The following is a 21,982-nucleotide window of genomic DNA, read 5'->3' as shown; positions in this document are numbered from 1 at the left end:
GTGTGTGGGTGTGTGTGTGTGTGTGTGTGTGTGTGTGTGTGGTGTGTGTGTGTGTGTGTGTGTGGTGTGGTGTGTGTGTGTATATGTGTGTGTGTTGTAATGTGATATGAGTGTGAACTGGGTACATGGCACAGCACATGTGTGGAGGTCAGAAGACATGTTTCTGCATTTTGTTCTTCCCTTCCGCCTTCACCTGGATCCCAGGGGTCTAATTCAGGTCGTCAGGCTTGCAAGAGCAAGGCTCTTCACCTACTGCACCAAATTGTCAGCCCCAACTTTTTTTGCTTGTTTGGTTTAGTTTGAAAAATTAGTATTTGTTGACAAAAAGTCACAAGTGTCATTGAGCTTTAACATTTAAAATGCAGTCGGGTTTGCATCACAGATCTCTAGTGATAAATACAAGGACTGTACTTTTCAAGGTTCTGCAGAGGCTGTGTGTTTTCCATCATCTTAAGAGCAGTGCCGACCTAAGAGCAGGAGAGCCATCATCACAGGGGAAAGGGCAGAGCTCTGATGTTCAGTACTGGCAGTCCACACATAGTACTGACACCAAGGTCCAGGGATGATGCTCTGCATCACAAGACTGACTGGCAGCTTCCCTCAAAATGGACACAATTCATTCTTTAATTCACTCCCTTCCAGTCAGTATTCAACTCTTCTTTTCCAAACCACATTTTTCATTTATTTATTTATTTATTTTGGTTTTTCAAGACAGGGTTTCTCTGTGTATCCCTGGCTGTCCTGGAACTCACTCTGTAGCCCAGGCTGACCTTGAAATCACAGAGATCCACCTGCCTCTGCCTGCCAAGTGCTGGGATTAAAGTATCTGCCACCACCGCCTGGCGGCTTTCTTAAATTGTAATGAAACAGTATTCCAGTGCCATTCCCTATTATCCAAAGGTTCTTCGTTGTTGATAAAAGTAAATAAATAATTGTAAGATGCATGGCAAAGGAGAGCATTCTTAATATATGAAGAAATATATGAAGGCGTATTATAAATTACTGGGAAATAATTATTGGAAACAAAATTATAAAAACATTTGACAATTCAAAAGGAAGAAAAATTTTATCATTGAATAAATATGAACTATATTCAAATTCACAAATAATTGATAAAATGGATATATTATTTTGATAAAGTTCACAAAGTGGTAAACTTTATTATGGCCTAATGTCATAATGCATGCTTCTTGGTCACTTTAGATTACTATTCTGTAAGCCAAACTATGATTTATACACCATAGTGTTTTTTTTAAATCTCTACTTAGTGATTCTGTTTCTAGGAATCAACCTACAAATATTAAACATAAATACATACATAGCAAATAACACACAACCTACAAACCCATACATAAAACTCACAGACAAGTCCAAGATCTTTATAATGTATGAGCATTTTTCACTATATTGAACTTAATTTATAGTGACTAAAGGAGTTAGTGAAATTAGAGGATTTTAAATCAGTATACTATGATATAACCCATAAAAGCCTTTGACTACTTAACAAAGTATACACGGTTAAATGATAATATACTAATTAAAAATATAGTATAAACAATGATTTTGATGCAGAGTATACCTCTGTATCTATGTGTATGTCTGAGAGGGGGAAATAGAGAAAAAAGGAAAAAAGAGATTGTGCAAAATGTTAAGATTGTTTTGTGAAACTTGCATCGGTAATATTTATACATTCCTTTATATTTGTAGACTTTACCACAAATGTGTTTGAAATCTGTAGCATAAAGGAATCGGGATATCAAACTACAGGAGGAAAGGTTCACTGGCTGTATTGGTTGAATTCATTTTGCAGAGAACTGTCACCTCTAAGTGGGAGATAAAACTACTTATAGGGCACAGCAATGTTTGCTAAGAGATTTCAACTTCATTCAAGTTACTCTTTACCCATGCAGTTGGTATTAGCCTAAGAGCACATTCTACCACAGAGCTCTCAGACATCATCATAAATGCAATCAACATTTTATTTATATATATATATTTAATATATAATATATATATATATATATATATATAATGAAATCTACATAAGGCCAACTTAATGGGCCAAGAACACTGTCAGAGACCTAGGCCTCTTCCCAGCTCTGTCATTCTTCAGTTCCTGCCTTTTCCCTCATATTTGTTATCTGGTAGTATCCAGATGGCTTCTATTGCTTCAGCAATTATATCCATGTCCAGGGCAAAAATAAATAAATAAATAAGTAAATAAATAAAGCATAGAGTAGCAGACGGCAAACAGTGCACCAGCATGCTACATTTAATCCAGTGTTGTCCAAGAATGGCTGCCCAGGAAACAAGCAAGTTCCTGTCTGTATTTGCCAGGACTAACATATGTTACATTCCCCCCTGTAAGGTCAATGGCATCGTTGGTGATGTTGGGTCAGTCACCTAACAGTGTCTGCCAGAGCTGCCAGTGTGTTTCTGAGCATCTGGTCTCACAAACTCCACAGAACTCCTGAGTCCCTTCAAGCCTTAGTCCCTAGAGACAGTGAATCCAGCCCTATCTGAGAAGAACTGTGTGGTCAGGAGAAAAGTGGTTGGTAGGGAGCAACCTTCATCACAAAGTCCAGGTTAACCCAAAGTCATTAGGTTACAGCAGAGGACAAAGTCTCAGGGCTGCTTGGGCGAGAGATGCTGCCATTTTCAAATTGGAGAATGCGGTGGAGGAGCGCATGGAGAAGGAAGCCCTTCCAATGGTCAGGCAGCAGGGGTGGCTGTGTCTTTCCGTGGTTCTGACTCTCAGTTTCCTATTTGGATGTCCTTAATTGTTGAAATAATTCTTATGGTTAAAGTACCAAGGATTGGGGGGGGGGGAGCGGGTATTTGTTTATGTTTGTTTGTCGCCATGGACATAAAGCCATACAGCCTGTAAGCTGCACACACACATACACACCAACCCAGAAAAAAACAAAGATGAGATGCCTACAGAGTTATTGATGCTAAGGTATAAAAACAAAACACCGCTGGGCGGTGGTGGCGCACGCCTTTAATCCCAGCACTCGGGAGGCAGAGCCAGGTGGATCTCTGTGAGTTCGAGGCCAGCCTGGACTACCAAGTGAGTCCCAGGAAAGGCGCAAAGCTACACAGAGAAACCCTGTCTCAAAAAAAAAAAAAAAAAAGAAAAAAAAAAACACCAAATTGGAAATTCTTGCCTAAATTAGGATTTAAAAAAAAAAAAAAAAAGATTGTTGGGGGAAAAAAATCAATCAACTTGTGAAACTCTCAAATATAAATTAGTTTATATAAATTTATATATATATATATATATATATATATATATATATATATATATTATATGGTATTTCAGATTTTTACAGCAACATATTCTTTGGTGTAGAAGTTAAAGAAGAGGGAGGGAGAAGGCCATAGAATACAGTCACAGGCAGCTGCTTTCTCTTTCCCTTCCTTGGTCAGCGTCTCCAGTTCTCGAAAGAAACCCCTGATCTGAGGGAAACGATGGAAAATTTACTGCCTATGAGATTACTTTGGACTCTGGGTCTTCCAATTGTCTGGTTTTCCATTTTATGTTTTCTATTAGCTCAACCTTATTCAGGGTGTTTCATATACCTCAATGCCTCCCCCAAAGATAGATAGTGGATGTTTAATATGTATCTGCAACCGCCTATTCTGCAAAAGGAGCCTGATTTAAGTGAGTTCATCTAATAGATAGGCATAAAATACCAATGAGTTCACTAGAGTGTGTGCAGAATTTTGTGCATCCTATTTAAGTGAGTGGTTGTGCACTGTGAAATGGAGAAACAGCACATAAGCCCCCAAAGTTAATAACCTCTAATAAACAATGAGTCTAGATGACAACTTTTCAAAATCTATTACACACTAGCAGCCCTGGTTCTGCACAGTTTGCATATTAAACAGATGATAGTAGATTCTGGGCAGAAATATAGACAGCATTATATATTTCAATGCATGCCAGAAAAGAAATCTTTTGATAGCATTTACTGTAGCCAAGAACAGAAGCAGTTATACAATTCCCAGCCAGAAGTCAGGTGCCAAACTTAATTCATGCAAAAAAAAAAAAATGTGGAGGAGGGAGGGGATTGGCATCATGTAAAGTTTGTAAGCTCTCAGGGAAAAATCCATGGAAATCCTGGGTTATGAGGTCTATGGGTTGTAGTGCCCTGGTGGGCTGGCTGGTTCACTTTATTCTAAACAGCTTAATGTGTAATCAGACTAAGTCCCAGGCAGACATCTCACATGCACACACAAACGTGCCAGGAAGAAAACAGACATGGTTTTCAGTCAGGTAAGCTGGGCACATGATTTGGATACGGCAAGTTCACTTGTCAGAATCCTAGGAGAAACACAGCATGGTGTGGCACTAATACTGGATGATAGCTCTGGGATTCAGAGAGATCTGAACACAGCAAACTGGTGAGCCCCCACTACCGCAGATTAGCTGTAATAGGAGTACATGTGAATTCCTGTATTTAGATTGATAAAAGGAAGCAACTGTCTCCTGTCTCATTCCTGTCAAATTTCTTCTCTGTGCTGCAGCCTAGGTGGTCTTTTAAAAACAGAAATTAGATAATGTCCCATCTTAGCTTTAAAAAAAATATCCATTCCCCTGAGAATAAAGATGCAACTCATCATCAGCATGTTTTGAAGTCTTCCATGACTGGTCTCTTCTTTTCTATCTACCTGCTCTCCCATGTATTCCCTTGTCTTGCTGAATGTTGCAGCCATAAACAAGAACTCCATGTCTTCGTGTGGAACCTGACTGGGGCCTTCCATATTTCCTCTACCTAAAAGACAAAACACCCTCACACTTTGCTAGACAGCTTCAGAAGAGTCAAATCTACAGGCTTTATCTTATTTCATTTTTACCTACGTTCAGTTGGATCATACATTTCATATGGCAAATATCCATTGAGTACCTACTGGGCATCAAGCACTGCTCAATGCTCTATGTATGAAACAGAAGTATATAAAGCCCCCCTCTTTTTTTTCATGGAACTGGTGATCTAATGGGAAGGCTGTCTAGTAGTGAAGAATTTGAGGACACATGAAGCAAGAATGCTAGTCATGGAGAGTGGGTGCTGAAAGGCTCCAGTTTGTGCAGAGTGGCTACAGAGGGCCTATCTAATGAGGTAATGTGTATGCAGATGCCATTGAAGTGGATTGTGACCTGAGTGGCTCACCAAGAAAATAACACTGTAGTGGGAGGAAAGAGCATGTTCCAAAGCTCTGGAGAGGGGTGTGCAGTGGACTGGGCTGGGTATGGGGCTGCAGTGAGACCATAATGATCATGTACACTAGTGCACTGATAAGCACAGCAAACCTGGAGAGGAGCCAGTGGCCAGCCTAGTCAGGGCTAAGAAGCTGTGATAAACCTTTGGATTCTCTTCTACATCTAGAAGGCTTTGAACCAGGATAATCATAAAACCATTATTTTCCATTTAGTTTCAAAAAGATGAAGGGAGTTCCTGTGTTGACTATAGACTATAGGGAGAAAGAGTAGAATCCCAAAGATGAGTTGAGAGTTACTACATCTGTGAAGAATAGAGCTGACTACATAGGTTGGCTAACACTTATCACATAATTTGTGATTACTTGCCTGTTAGGAACAGTACCAGAGCAGGGCTCAGGCTGCCTTGATGATTTTCACAGTTCTAATATGTAGCATGTGACTGCATGCCACTGGCTCTCCATAGATACATTTCAGATGAAGACTCAGCCTAATAGCAGTTAATATAAAAAGGACGTCAGGGTTTGAACTAAGTGCACAGTTGATGAGCTAGACATAGCCCTGTTTGGCTGCCAAGAGAGTTAATGCTGTCTTAGGTTGCATTTAAAAGCTTGGGGGTAGGGATGAGCAGAAGGGAAACATGAGTCTGAGGCAATAGGCTCTGCTTTTGCTGCATCCAAACAGTAGCCCTGATCCTGTACCAGTACCTGATTCTGTATTCTTTCAAGCCCTGGTGCTGTGGGATGGTCTTTCTGTACACTGGGCAGGAAACCTAGGAGAGAGACAAGGAGAAGAAGGCAGAGTCAAAAAAGACACTGAGCACTGCTGGGGGAACAAGATGTAATGGAACACAGGTAACACCATGAAGCCAGGTGGCAACACATAGATGAATAGAAATGGATTAATTTACAGTGAAAGAGCTAGCTAGCAAGAGGCCCGAGCCATAGACCAAACAGTTTGTAATTAACATAAGCCTCTGTGTGTTTACTTGGGACCAGGCAGGACAGAAACTTCTGTCTACACCATGGTATCTTTCAGTCACAAGATAGTATACTGCATTCATCTGTGACTCCCCAGGTTGCTGCATCCACACACCCACACAAATTCTCTATGATTTCACTGAGATTTTTTTATTTTCCAATGAACAGTAAGTAGCCCATGCATTTCCTGGTAAGAACAACTTATGCCACGCCCACTTGTTTCTGAGAGTATCAGTGGTCATTGTGGTTGTTCTTCTTCTGGATGAGACTAACCCATTATTTATTTCCTTTTTTGACCATCAAATTTAGTACCATTCAGAGCTGGGGATGTAGCCCAGTTGGTAGAGTGTTTGCCTAGCATGCACGAAGTCCTGAGTTTGATCTCGGGTGTTATATGAACTGTGATGATAGTGCATACTTGAATCCCAGCACACTGTTATTTTTAGGTTGAATTATGTGCTCAGCCACATTGTTTATTATGAAAGTCTACTTTAGTAGATAGTGGATACTAGAAACATGTAGTGTTTGCAAAGCCAACAGCAAAATCTTACCTCTATGTCTCACATAGTATCAAGAATTTATGCTTTGAAGTCAGGAATCATTATGTTCTCAGCTCTTTGCTTATAAAATTTACAACATAACTCTTCTGAGCCTCCATTCTCCTCTCTGTAAAGATGATAATGCTCACTCAGAGCTTTTCTAATAATTAAATAATATTATGTGTATTGAAATGCTTACAATTCCTATAAGTTGGTGAGAATATTCATCATCGGCCTCAGTATTTTTGCTAAAGGATGAACTAGATGTGTGGAAATGTAGATTTTTTTCAATAATAGAATGAGATATTTTTTTCCATTGCTTAATAGTGAATGGTAAGCAGGATATGGTGTAGCTTGTGCCTTTATTTTCCATGCTGTAGTGAGTATCATCTCCTGCTGATAATTGAAATAGTTCTCAAGAGTCTGGGATTCATGGAGTTTCTGTATTTTGGATAGAATTAAGAGCCCAATGTAGCTGGGAATTTCTCCAGTCCTGCCTTGCCCAGCAGTTCAGATGAATCTCACCCACCTGTGGTCCCACAGCCACTCATAAAATAATTACACCGAGGCTTATACTAATTACAAACTGTATGGCTGATGGCTTCAGCTTCTTGCTAGCCAGCTCTTTCAACTTAAATTAACCCATTCCTATTCATCTCTATGTTGCTACGTGGCTGTGGTGTTACCAGTCTGCTGGCATCTTGTTGCTCCTTTGGTGGCATCTGGCATCAGTCTCCCGACTCTGCCCTTCTTCTCCTCGTCTTCAGTTTGAATGTCCCACCTAAACTTATATCCTGCTGTAGGCCAACACAGCTTTATTTATAAACCAATGTGAGCCACACATATTCACAGTATTCAGAAAGATATCCCACAGCACTTCCCCTTTTCTGTCTAAACAAAAAGGAAGATTTTAATTTTAACATAGTAAAATTATGTACAGCAAACTAGTTATTAAGCAAGAATCACAGTTATGATATCTAGTCTATTTGTATAGCCAGCAAAATTAAAGAAAATATTCTATCATCTATCCCATTTTTGTGAGTCTAAAGTTTCATATCTAATTTATCTTTTATCATGACTAGGGAAAATTATAACTATATAGTCTTCAATTTCTTCAAAGACACCAGAAGGATATTACCTAAGTAAACAGGAAGTACATTGTAAGCAACTTCCAAAATTTTAGAAATGGAAGAGACATTTGACTACCTGGACAGTCACTCAAAGTTCTTTTGTAACGTTGGGGCATCCATCTTCAGCCTATAGGCCTAGAGTCTCTATGAAGCAGGAAATTGGAAGGACTGTTCTGTGCAACAGCAGCAGAATTCATCAGTCACTTTCCTCTGTATCCTGTAGAATGTCTGGAAGTTTCTTCTGCATATCAGGAATCTGAAGGACCATCTCACCTTGTTCTGGCAAAGTTCAGGGGTCATTTTTCTGTCAGTCCTGCATGTCCAGTTTATACAACATAATGTCAAGCAGTCTAGGCAAGAGCAGTTTCTTGCCCAAATAGATAGCCTTTTCCATATTGTGAGTAAACTCAATAACAAGTTTCTTTGATGCCCACCATCCTCTTTGAAGGAATTAGTGTTACTAAGAGCAGACATGTCTCATTGTCCAGAAAAGTATAAGTTCTTAAAGCATTTTTTAATGTATGGCATTTATGCCATATTCTGTAGGTCTTTGAAGTGTTTGAAGATTATCTATCTAATTTAAATATATCTTTGTATACCTAAAAACTTAACTAATATGACTATAAGTTTGATTATCATAGATGACTGTTAATCTATATTTCTTAATGATATATTACAATCTTAAATGAGTTGCATAAACATTATACCTTAAACAAGAGTAGAAATATACATACAGTATAACAAAATTTTCCTTAAATTTGTATCAATAAACCAAAATCCATACCAATGTAAAGTATTTTGAGATTGATGGTTATTTTTTAGATCAAAGTAGATTCAATAATCTATAATTTTTTATCATTTCTATATCATATCCCCCTTTTTTCTTTAGAAAGAGATTGCATTTATAATCAACCCCCTTAAAGAAAAACAAATGTTTATGAACAATATTTTGGGAAGTTGGGTGTAGCTTTTCATACTACTTCCTGCTGATTGGGAGTGCTGGCAATCTTATGGGGATCATGAGAAAATTTAGAATTATGGTTAAATCTTGGCTATAGTAGTCTGTGAGGCTGCATCTTGAAGCTGTTCTGGATGTTGGATCATCTGGAGATTTCTCAGGAGGTTTTCCTTGAGGGAACCATATTAACCTGGAAGGAATCCACAGCTTCTCATCTTCTGTGGAAACAAAAGTAGAACCTCTTTTCCAAAGCAATATCTCTTCTTACTTAAACCTTGGAATCAAGATATTTCTAAAATATATAGGTTGGTTTAATCTAGCATCTTTTACAATCAAAGGTCTCATAGCAGTTAAAAATCCCAAAGACAACACAATAATATACAATATCCAGACTCTCTGTGTATCCATCTTTATGTGGCTTATTTTTATTATTTTACTCCCTTTTTAAGGATTTTACTTTATTGTTTTAAAACTATATATCTCCTTTTTATGACTGTCTATACCTTCTTTTTTCTCTCTCAATCCTATGCATATTGTCAAACAGACTATGACCCATTTTGAGGTTTTTCCCTCTGTCTGAATCTGTTCTATTGTGTATTTATAATCCATTTCTGACCAGAAGAGTTTTTAAAGCCACATGGCTAGAACCAAAGCAGCTCCCCTGGCTGCTGGCTCCGCCCCATTCAGTTTTTCAACATAGAGCAGGTACCAAGGAGTCACACTTACCTCTTCAATTCTGGGAAGCAGTATTAAGTAGCATGCCTGTGTTTTTACGCATGCAGGCAGTGGCTGGGAGACTCCTCTCTGTACCACAGCCTGTGGGAGTGACTGTGAGAGTCTGCCATACCACTTAGCTCATGACAGCTGGCAGCCAGCTCCATCTTGTAGCTGTCAGGAGACCTGTTTCTGCGCAGTTGATAGCATGAGATTGTGAGACTAGGTAGCCAAGTGTGGCTCCGTTTCTGTGTGTTTAGAATCTTTTTTAAGCTTTTTCAGGTCTTTGTGGATCAATGCCCAATGGTGGGCATCAATGTAGACTGAAGTTTCTTGATTCTGCTTTGTTTTGCTTGGGCAGCAGCCATTTTTGTAAAATAATCACTTTTTTAAAAGAAAATAATCACTTAGAGGCTTAATATTAATTACAATATAGACAGACAAATCTCTCCTACCTGCCTATTCCCAAATAACCAGTCAGCGGCTTAATATTAATTACAAACTCTTTGGCCTGTGACTCGGGCTTATTACTAGCTAGCTCTTACATCTTAAATTAACCCATTTCTATTCATCTGTATTTTACCACATGACTGTGGCATCTTGTTCCTTGGGTGGCTGGATGGCATCTCTCCAACTCCTGATGCCAGGAATGAACAGAGAAGGAAGATTCCTATAAGGAATCTCACAAAAATGGTCTGTTCCTTGACTTATATTGGTCTTTAAAAAAAATAAAGCAGAGTCTCCATAGCACCAAAATTAAAGACATATCTAAATTGTAACTGCTTATCACATAAGATGAGAAAATGCTCTTTTCCTCTGTTGAGGTTCCCAAACATCATTGCATATAAACTTGAAAGTGGTCCATATGTTTGGAAGCAATTCTAATGTGTTCCTAGTTAGGAGAGACTAGAATGTAAAAATACTCAAGGAGGAGTAGATCCCAGGGAGGAATTGGCCTGGGAAGAGGAAACATGGATTTTGAGGCACTTCCAACACAGCATAAAAGGTAACTGGGAAGAAATGAGGAATGCCATATTAGATTTAGTAAGTTTAGAAACACAGTATAATGAGTAAGGTGAAATCTTGAATGTGACTACTATTCTCCAGGCAGCAGAATATTAGTGAAGGTTTGAGGTACAAAGAAAAGTGACAGAAAATGGTATTTATATCAGTGAATTAACCAGTAATGTATGTGGTAGAGTTGGGAAGTGAAGTAAGTCAAAAATAAATTGAACTGTAAAAGTTCAACCATAGTTTGTTGAAAGTCTTGAGTCAAGATACAAGGATTCTTGGAAGACTAGACAGCTGGCTAGTCCGTAACTGTTGGTTATGAAGACAGCATGTGATCTGTCAGAGTCTAGACTCAGGGTCCTTTCAGTTCACCAGCTCAGATGCATCTTCTCTGTGCTCCAGTGTTTAGAATAGCCAAGTGAAACCCACCTGTTCCCATCATTGCTCTCATAGTACCCCTGTGTATGAAAGAAGTGGATGATGATGAGAATTCTTAGTTAAGGATATGTCCTCAGCTCAGTTCTGCCTTTGTTTGTCTTTAGATGCTAATTACTAACATGGCTTTGATGGCACTGGGTCTGGAGTTTAGGATGGTTTTTATCCATGAGGACAATAATGTTTTAATATATTAAGTATATTAAACTACTTTAAAGCTTATTTTATTGAAACCAACAAATATCATACTATAGACCATTATCCTGTTCTCACCATGACTTTAAGTAGCTGAGTTGAGGAGATGGAGCTAGAAACTAGGAGAAGGAGGATGGTTAGAATATGTAGAATAGAGTACGGCATGGTAAGAGGAGAGAAAAGTCCAGATATATTTACACATTCTCCACAGTATTGTACAGGGTAATACTCAGAGAATGCATGCAAAGAAACTATCAAATTAGCTCAAAATGATCCCTGAAACTGTGTTTAAGCTCATACAGACTTGGAAATGGTGTCTGTCCTCAAAGCCCATGTAGTCCCCAGACGTGTGCATGAGGATGCTATTCAAGATGGCAGGGCATCATCTGCCTGGACTAAATGTTGCTGTGGTGCTGCCGAAAAGATCTTAAAAGCAATGTCCAGAAGGCTTGATTCTCTCCAATTAACATAACTATGCCCTATAGGTATTTTTCAAATTATAAAAATAACAAGCACCAAACAATATAAAATTTATAATTTGTGGCATCCACAAAAGATCCAAAGAAGTATAGGAACATGGACATAATAGGGAGAAAAATCAACAATTAAATCATAGCTGACATAGATAGTAGAATCAGAAGTCAAGGGCTTTAAAATTATGGGAATTTTTTTTTTACACATTAAGAACCCTAAGTTAAAATTCAACCTACAGAATAGATAAGGAAAAATATATCTATGTAGATATTAATATATTACATATGAAAAGCCAAATATAATTGGCTTCCATAAGTTTCTCTTCTCCTATGCAAAACCCATTGGCTGGATCTGACTTCAGATTCAGCATTGCAGGAAGCAAGATGGGTAAATAGGAGGAAACATCAAAAGCCTGAAACAGGATGCAAGCAGATGCCCAAAATACCAGGGACCACAGGACAGTGGCAGGTGACTTAATGAGCTCATCACTGAGTTTGCCCGATGAGAGACAGGACTACATTAAAAAACAAAACAAAGAAATCTAATGAACCCATTTTGCAAGTAGAACTAAATCTAGAAACTATAGATCTCAATGAGCAAGCACAAGTCATGCCTAAACAAATAAATAAGGGAATAATACCAAGGCACATTATAATCCAACTGCATGCATCACAGATGAAGAGGAAATCAACATACTATATGCAGAGAAAGTATGACAGGAAAATACTGGCAGATTTCGCAGAGAAATTAGAAATGAGAAAGTACAAGCTGTAGGCTAGGATCACTAAACCTCCAGAAGAAAGTCTTTGTTTTGTTGTTGTTTTGGTGGGGTTTTTTTTTGTTTTGGTTTTTGGTTTTTGGTTTTTCAAGACAAAGTTTTTCTTTGTAGCCTTGGCTGTCCTGAAACTCACTCTGTAGACTAGGCTGGCCTCAAACTCACAGTTCCACCTGCCTCTGCTTCCTGAGTGCTGGGATTAAAGGAATGTACCACCACCACCACCCAACCAAGCTAGAATTCTTTACCCACAATAAATATCATTCAAACATAAGACAAAACAATCAATTTTATAGACATATAAAATCTAAAAATATAATCATCATCACGAAGTTCATTATATGAAATATTGAAGTTGAGCTGTCTAGGTGTAAATAAATGATACCAGATAGAATGAAGACATCTTATAAGATCAATAAAATGATAATCCATTGACATAATTTGTGAGTGTAAAATAAAGACATGAATATTTTGAGGATTGAGGAGCATTCACTATATTTTATAGATATTGAAAGGATATTAAACCAATATTATGACCAATACTTTTGGCAACTTAAAGGTAATAGATAAATTTCTTGAAAGATTCAGACTATCAAGTGTGTACCAGTAGAAATCAAGAGTCAGAGTAGCTTTGTGATTCTTAAAGAAATATAATTCTCTAGTGAAGTCAAGTGCTTTATAGGGAGATAAAAATTCTAAGGAAACTTCTAGATGAGTAAAGAAGGAGTATACTTCCTCATCTCAATTCCTGAAGCTAGCTTTACCCTGATACAAATATACGATAAAGACCTTGTTTTTAAAAAATGCATTAGATTGATATCCTCCATGAATTGACACAGAATCCTTTTTTACAATTTTGAAAAGTTGTAGCCAACAATATGTTTAAAAAATAGCATGTCAAGCCGGGCAGTGGTGGCACACGCCTTTAATCCCAGCACTCGGGAGGCAGAGGCAGGCGATCTCTGTGAGTTCGAGGCCAGCCTGGTCTACAATATGAGTTCCAGGAAAGGCACAAAACTACAGAGAAACCCTGTCTCAAAAAAAAAAAAAAAAATAGCATGTCATCACTAAGGGAACTACCCAAGGAATGTGGTGTTAGTCTTTCAATTTAAGTCACCTACAAACAGGCTAAAAAAGAACAAAACATTTATATAATCATATCCGTGACCTCAGAAAAAAAGTTTTGACATTATCCAATGTCATTTAATGAAAGATATAAATTCAAAACTATTGGAGATGAATTTGCAGTATAACTATATAGAAGCAAGAGAATCATGAAATACAAAATTCAATATTGTATTCACCTCTGAGCAGGGTGGGAAGGTTGGAGACCTGAGAACAATGGTCAAGCTTCAAAAGGAAAAACACATGTCTTCCTTTCTTTAAAAACATAGAATGTATAAAATAATACTAACCAAAAAGAGACCATGCATTTGAAAGAGAGCAAGGAAGGGCTTTGAAAGGACTTGGAAAGAGGAAAGAGAAAGAAGAAATATAATCATAATCTCAAAAATAAAAAAGTTTAAAAAAATGACAGCCACCATAAAAATAATAATTAACATATATCAAAAAATAAAAACATAGTTGATAAGCTTTTTATTGTATCATGTTCCTACACATGTGCTATAATTTTTTAGCTCTTTCATATTTAATAAAAGCCAATTTTAAGCCTAGTGTTTTTGCTGTGTATTTTGGGATATCCCATAACAGAGAAGCATTATTTATTCTTCACAGCTTGAGAAAATTCTGACATTTGCATACTGAAAGGAAGGTTTATTGCACCAAGTATTCAGGGCTTTAAAAATATAGTGTGTTGGAAATATAATGTGATATTTTCTATAAGCAGAGAGAACTGCTATTTCAAGTGTCATATCATGTAACAAACAAGTGTGATTAGTACCAATAAGCCAACTCTAGGAGCCAGCACCCCAGGGATCAGCCACATCAGACTCAGCTCAAGAGAAAGAAAAGGTGTGACCAGCCTACCAATCATTCACTTTCTGTAATTCTGCCATTCACTACAAGAAATACAAGAATTTGTGTTTATTCTAAACAGTCTATTCTGTTTTGGCCTAGTGCAATCCATACCAGAATTAGATTCCAATCATCTTCTCTTGCCCTTCCTTGCCAGAAGTCTGTCTGCGGATTGTGCCACAAGAATTTCACAGAATGTATCCACATTTATGCTCTGTGTGTGTGAGAGAGAGAAAGAGGCGGGGGAAGAGTATAAAGAGAGACAGAGGCAGAGACAGAGACAGAGTGACAGAGAGAACGTACCACAATGAACAACAGCTGCTTCATTCATTAATTTACAACCCTTTGATGAATGGGCACATCCAAAATGCTGTCCTTTATTATTACAAGTATTTCCCTCATGAAGTAAATATTCATGAGTACCTACAAGATGCCAGGTCTGATTCTCGGTTAAATGGAAGGACAGGGCGTCCGTCCTGTTAAAGGTATCCATTGTTTGGTGTGGATTAGATGCACAACTAAAGCCTAGGATATTTGCCAATTATTTGTGTCCCTAAAATCAGCTTGGAGAAGTAGACGTAGTGTTTAAATGTGGTTGTGAATCATATTCCCCAGGGGAGGGAGGGATGGATTTTATTATAATCTGGATCAAATAGCAGGTAATATTTGTCCATCATATTGATGTAGAAAGTTGCAAGGCCTGTTGGAAATACCCCTGTGAGTTGCTGGAGTTGTGGGGGCAGAAGTGGTGATGAGATCTGAACCCACTGTGGCAACTAGAAGTTCCGTGACAGTGAGTTTTTGTTCTTTAACCTGTTTCATCCTCTGAGGAATTCGTTACTTTTTTTTTTTTTTTTTTTTTTTCGAGACAGGGTTTCTCTGTGTAGCTTTGCACCTTTTCCTGGAACTCACTTGGTAGTCCAGGCTGGCCTCGAACTCACAGAGATCCGCCTGCCTCTGCCTCCCGAGTGCTGGGATTAAAGGCGTGGGCCCAGCTGCGCCACCACTGCCCGGCGGAATTAGTTACATTTTACAGATCAGTTTATTATTAAAAAAACAAACAAACAGTAATTAGTTCTCAGGCACACCTGTATCAGTATCCAAACCCAAGTCTGTGTCAGCTCCAAGCTGGCCCTCCTCTCCCCCTCTATGCTGGCCCTGGGTAAAGGTGTCCTGAGTGCTGGGTCATGTGTGCCCCTCCCCAGGTCCTTTCCCCTCACATGAAGCCTTCACTGTTTTTATAGCCCTGTGTCTGTCCGGCTTTTCATGGTTCCTGCGACGGCACTCCTTTTCTCCTTCTTAAACACAGTTTGTTGTGTTGCAAATTTAGATTTTGTTGTTAGGACACAAGTGTGGTCTTGTGAATATTTTGAGCAAATTGGTGTGTATTAAATGAATTCAAAACGAATGAAGTTAAAAGTGATTTTCCCAATACACTTTAAGGAGTTAAAAACAATAACAGGAAAATATGAAAATTAAGTTTTCCAATGTGTGGTCTAAGATTTCTAAAGTTTATGAAGGAAGAATTTTTGAAGATCTCAGCGGAAAGTCAAGGACATATGGACAGTCTGATGTGGACGAGGGACACAAGCCTCTGTTTTTGTCCCGTGTCACCATGGCTTGACAATACAGTGTGATATCGGAAGAAAACCTTGGCTACCAAGCTCTGATTAACTTATTGTCTGAGCAGGAACATATCTGAATTGGAACTCTGTGTGGGAGGCTTGCCAAGAGATGGTGTGATTAAACATGGGCAGTATTCACTGCTGGGTCTGCAGTCCCTCTTTAGCAAAAGCCTCGTTTTAGTGTGTGTCTCTGTGTGTGCTTGTATATATGTAGATTGTGTATGTATACGTATGTATGTGTATTGTGTATATGTATGTATGTGAGTATTTGTATGTATGTGCATTGTGTGTATTATATGTGTGTTATGTGAGTGTTTATATGTATGTGTACTGTGTGTGCATGTATATATGTGTGTATGTGTATTGTGTATATGTATTTGTGTGTGTGCTTGTACATATGTGTACTTATGTGTATACATATGTGCATGTGTGTGTTTGTATGTATGTGTATTATGTATTTATATATGTTCATGTGTATGTGTATGTATTTATATGTATGTGTATTGTGTGCTTGTATGTGCATTGTGTGTTTGTATGTATGTGTATTATGTTTGTATATGTGCATGTGTATGTGTATATATTTGTATGTATGTATATGGTTTGTTTTATATATGTTGCATGTGTATGTGGTTGTATGTGTATTGTGTGTTTATATACGTGCATGTGTCTGTGTATGTTTTTGTATGTATGTACTGTGTGCTTGTATATGTGTATGTATGTGTGTGTATGCATGTGTACTATGTGTATGTATAATGTGTGTGTTTCAGAAAATGTAGTAACTTTTCAACACATTAAAAATCCAAAGTGCTGAAAACTTAGAAAAGTCTGTACAGAGAAGCGATATGCCAAATGGTCACTGACATGAGAAAACACTATAAATTAAGGCAGTAATAGTTCATGGTTTCTGAGAAGGGAACTTAATTTACAACTAGAATCAGGTTTACATTCCTTAGAAGTTCTGGAAATCCATCACTGGCACAAAAATTGATCTGCTAAAGGAGAGGAAAATTGATTCCTAATATTGGCAATTACATCAATTTTAAGTTCTGAAGGGACAACCCTTGGAAACAAATTTATTAACCACTAAGGAATTACTTGCTACTCTAGAAAATGATCTAAAGAGTAGTATTTATAGCCTCATTTGAAGAGAGATCTTCACTATGGCAGACACCAACTTCAGGATTGTTGTCTCAATTATGTTAAAGATATTAAGATAAAAAAGTGAAATCAGGCTATCTATATAAAAAGCAAGCTTCGCATCATATTTTTGAGTGCCTCTTTTGCCTCAAAGTATCTGCATATGAAGGAGTGGGAATTTGAACACATTTGCATATTTCCATTCATGACATAGTGTTGGCATTCTCAAAAAGAATAAGTGTAGCTGATGGCAATTTTTATCTGAAGAGATTTGTGCATGTTAGCAATATACCATATCCTGTCAGCGTAAGAAGAGCATATGGGCCCATTAACTTACCAAATCTGCCACTGTTCTGCAAATTTTTATTAAGCAAGTGAAGTCCCTAATAGTCACTTATGTTATAGAATGCGTGTCAAATGCTATCAATAAGCAAGGGGATTGTTTTCCCCTAGTGAGAAGGCATTTGAAGTGTGTCGGAAGGCTTGACAAAGGAATAAAACACTTTAAGCAAGCCCCGTATTAATAAAAATGCATCCTGCTGGGAGCCAACATGCGAGTGTATTACATGTACTTTAATGTCTGCTGCTAACAAGTTTGCAGAGTGCCATCTTGATCATAGATGTTTTCCCTTCCGTATTTTCTTTCTCTGAATTCTAACAATGAACCTGGTTGAAATTAAGTGAAAAGAAAATTAGAGTCTGTTATTGCTTTAAAAAAAAAAAAAGTGTTCTCGGCGGCTGGGCAGTTCTCCTTAGCTTCAAAGACTTACGAATTAGAAACATGGGCAATCATCACTGCTCAGTTCCTCATGCGAGTCCTCCTGGGGAGTCAGAGGACACACCAGGAAATTAACAAACATCCAGACCAAACATTGTCCTCTTTATTAAGCACCTGTGGCAATGAAGCCAAATAGTGTTCATCAATTGTGTGTTGAATGTCAGGAAACAGGAGGCTAGTACAGAAATCCCATTAGCTAACTACAGCCAGAGAAACTTGGAAAGGGACAACGTCTGGTTATCTCTGAGCCTTTAGTAATGCCTGTAGTGAAAACAGTGGCTGTAATAGGAATGCCTCCAAACGCCATCTTCAGAAGAACTCAACATTTCATTCATATCTCTTCAATTGCTAGAATATTCCTTGACTATACCCAAGAACAAATTGTCGCAGTCCTTGTGTAAAAATGAAGAGAATGTGATGAACTCCAGAAACTTTATAAAGGGAGGAAAGTCAAGCCATCTTCCATCAGAACAAGAATGGAAAACCTCCAGGCCCTTCCCACACCAACGCGCTTCCTTGATGCTTTGGGTTCCTTGCTGTCTCAGGCCTTCCTCAGGAGACACACACACACAGTTTTCAGTTTCTTATACAAGCCTTCCATTCGACAGTACAGAGCTGCCATGAGCCATGTTCCGACCATTTCAGTCACTGCACTATCTCAATATAATGCAATGAAACAACCACATTTAAGCACCAGCCCCAAGAGATAACTAATAGTTGCTCTAAGGTGATGTGGGTTATAAAGGAAGTTGGGTATTAATTATAATACTTGCCATTTAAAAAATTGGTGGTGTGTGTAATTTTACCTCATTTTCTCATTTGCCACTGTTATTTAAATTGCTTCCCAGCACTAAGCATGTGCATAAAAGATGATTGTTCCAAATTTAACCTTTTAAATAAAATGTGCTCTATTAATTAAGTCGTTACTGCTCCCTCTCTTTTTCATTATGTTTGTTCATTTGTCACTGGTCCTAAAGATAGACATCTGTGTCAGAGAATATTTGGGAGAAAGACCCCTAATTTTTATGCCTATCACCCATCTGGATTTTCCATACTTTAAAAAGAAATAGTTTATTTTAGTGTTCTAAAGAATTTCAACTTGTCAATTATTAAAATAATGATAAGTATTCCTCCTAGGGATAATAGACATTATTCAGCCAAAAAGTTAAGAAGTTCCTTGAAAAACCTGATGTGACTAGGAAATTTGCAATACTTAGATTAAAAAAAAAAAAAAAAAAAAAAAAAGCAAACCACAAGACAGAAGCAAGGCAGCATCGAAAGCTTTGCCTGCCTGGAAACCCCATTCTTGGAAAGGCTGTGTGAGGTAAGACCCTTCACTCAACTGTGTTTTCCATGCACATCTACATCTTCCAAAGCAAAGTGAGCTGTAGTCAGATGCCCTGAGGAGGAGTGTCCACAGTGGCTGTTTGTCTTTTGGATAGCACACGAAAGCATCCAGTGCCCTGCTAAGGTGTGATATGTCCTCACTGATTCTCTCTGTATTTCTTTATGGTCCTGAGGAAGTATAGTTGTCAGCACCATCAGGACCAAATTCATCCATCAGCACTCTGACTGCTTCCACTATCAAAAGGTTTAAGCACAGAGACTGCTCACCTGGATCTGGGCTGAGGCATTTTTCATAATTTTCTTCATTTTATCTCCTCTCAATTCCCGTGTGCTGCTCCTATCCCCATTCTTCACACGGGAAAGTAGGAGTTAAAAAAGAGTGTAGGCATTTTAAACCTGGTAACGCTGGCATCTGTCAGTTATCACCAGGCACGTTGTTGTGCCTTTCTCTTTAGTGTCTCAGGGATGATGACCATAGCTAAGGTATTGTATGTGTTAACATGTGATTTTCCAAGCCCTTAGCATGTACTACCTCTGCCATCAACACCACAAGTCTGTGAAATACCAACATTTCACTCATTCACAGTAGTGAAATTGAAGCGAAGAAAGTTAAAATGACTCCTAAGATACTTATCAAAATAACGCTAAAACTTTTAATAATGGAACAAAACTTGTCAAGGCTTCCAAACCAGGTTCCTAACTCTCAAGAATACTTTTCATATGTTAGGTGAGAAGAAATAGTTTGGATTGAATACATTTGAACTTTTAATTTCCAAACATGCTAATCAGAATTACAGCCAACATCATTTATATTAGTCTGCAAAAATAGTTTTTTGACAGCCTTAAACTTGTCCAGATAACCCTCCCTCCACCTCCAAAGTTCTAGGATTCCAAGCATGCACTCCATACCTGGCCCAGATCTCTGTCTAATGTTGTAAATTCAAATAAGAAGAATGCTGATTTTTCTAATATATCATTGTTTAAATGTTTCCCTGTATTTAATTTGTGCCATTGTTTGTTCTTAAAATCCCTCAGCTAGCAAACCTTCTGTGACTGTCACAGAGACCAAGGAGCAGCTAAGACTCTTTTAATCTCTGCTCCTTCAGCTGATGAGATGCAGGCCACCGAGACTTGAATGTAGTACTTGTTTCCCAGATTGTTCGGAAGGTTAAAATAATTAAATGGATGTAAAATACATAACATAGAACCTGTATGTTACAAGCGCTCAGCAATACTGGCTACTGTTGTTATTTTTAGTTATCAGCAGAGTTGATTTGGGCTATTTTTCTACTTATACTGTAGATCCAACTGTATGTATTTTTAGACACAACAAGGGAAGAACTTGGCCATCAGTGCCTGATAAGTACTGTGTGACTTACCACCCAACTATGCATGCTACCAAAAGTCTAACAAGACCCTTAGACAGTTGAGAACAGGATAACTGTAGGCAAGCAGTGCTTTTAATTCCAACATAAAGAAATAGCCAAGAAAGGATGGCGGGGTGGGGGTGGGTGGGGGGGTGGGGGGTCTGATTATGTGTGGTGACCGGGTCAGTTAAATATGACTGTTCTGGGCAGAGGGGAGAGACAGGCTCATTAGGGAAGACAGAGGCGGTCTTCCTGGTTTTCACATTCTGCCTCACCTGGTTTTCAGTCCTTGGGTACCAGAGGCTTATAGACGGGCATGGACATTGGTAAATGGCGGATGAAGGGACAGCAGTGCTTGGATACTGATGTGGTTATCCACAGAGCATTGTTTAGGAATTCTATGTCTGTGTCCAGAGGACATATTGATTAGTGGTTTTCACATACTGTCTTTTTTTTCTGGTATTAATATCAGTTTTACAATAACCCTATGTGACACAGTGGGAATCCTTTCTCTATGCTTTTTTTCTAGTAGGGAATTATAGAATCCATATTATTTATTTCAGTATTTGATAAAATTCACCTGTGCTGTCACTCAGTCCTAGAGAGATCTTTGAGGGAAAGTTTTACTAACAAACTCATTTTAAAATTTAGCTACTAGGCCATACATATGACTTTTTTCTATGTTTTTAAGCTTTACTAACCTGTGCCTTTCAAGAGTTTTTTTTTCTCCCATTTCTTGAGATCTGTCTAAATCTTGCCCTAATTGTTCCACATGGTTGAGGTACGAGCTGTCATTATTTCTAAGTGAACTCCTGAACTATGAAACTCGCCACGGCAATGGTTGGGAGTGGGCATCGTTTCCATGTCTGTGTGAAGGTCAAATGCTGTTTTCTTTCTATTCAGTATTGGTTTTCTAAGTCATAGGGACATGGGGGGGGGCTCTGAACATATCATAAAAAAATTAGTAAGATGGTTCCGTGCTTTACAAACTCCATATACATTGACTTCACTGACTATCATATATGGTATATATATATATATATACATATAACACAAAACAACACACATATATATATATATATATATAATATATACACACACACACACACACACATATATAATACCTTTATTACAAGGGACACCAATGGATTCTTCCATGTCCCCTTTCTGCACAGTCTTCAGGAAACTGTCTAGACTGAAATCAGGGGCGATCATGGTGTTCACTATATTTGTTTTTCATCTGTATAAGTCCATCCTTTGTGACCTAATGTCTACTTTGTTGAATATTATTATAAATTTTTGTCCTTTCTTCATAAAAATCT

General features: G+C 38.1%; 1 protein-coding gene across 1 annotated transcript in view; it reads left to right on the top strand.

Moving 5' to 3' along the window:
• The window catches only part of Pard3b (par-3 family cell polarity regulator beta), a 993,468-nt gene that overhangs the window by 607,541 nt on the left and 363,945 nt on the right, over positions 1 to 21,982 (top strand). The gene's annotated exons all lie outside the window — the stretch shown is intronic.

Source organism: Peromyscus leucopus, chromosome 13, assembly GCF_004664715.2.
Source record: "Peromyscus leucopus breed LL Stock chromosome 13, UCI_PerLeu_2.1, whole genome shotgun sequence".
Lineage (NCBI taxonomy): Eukaryota > Metazoa > Chordata > Mammalia > Rodentia > Cricetidae > Peromyscus > Peromyscus leucopus.
The sequence above is the reverse complement of the archived record's forward strand: the minus strand, read 5'-3'. Positions and strand labels throughout refer to the sequence as shown.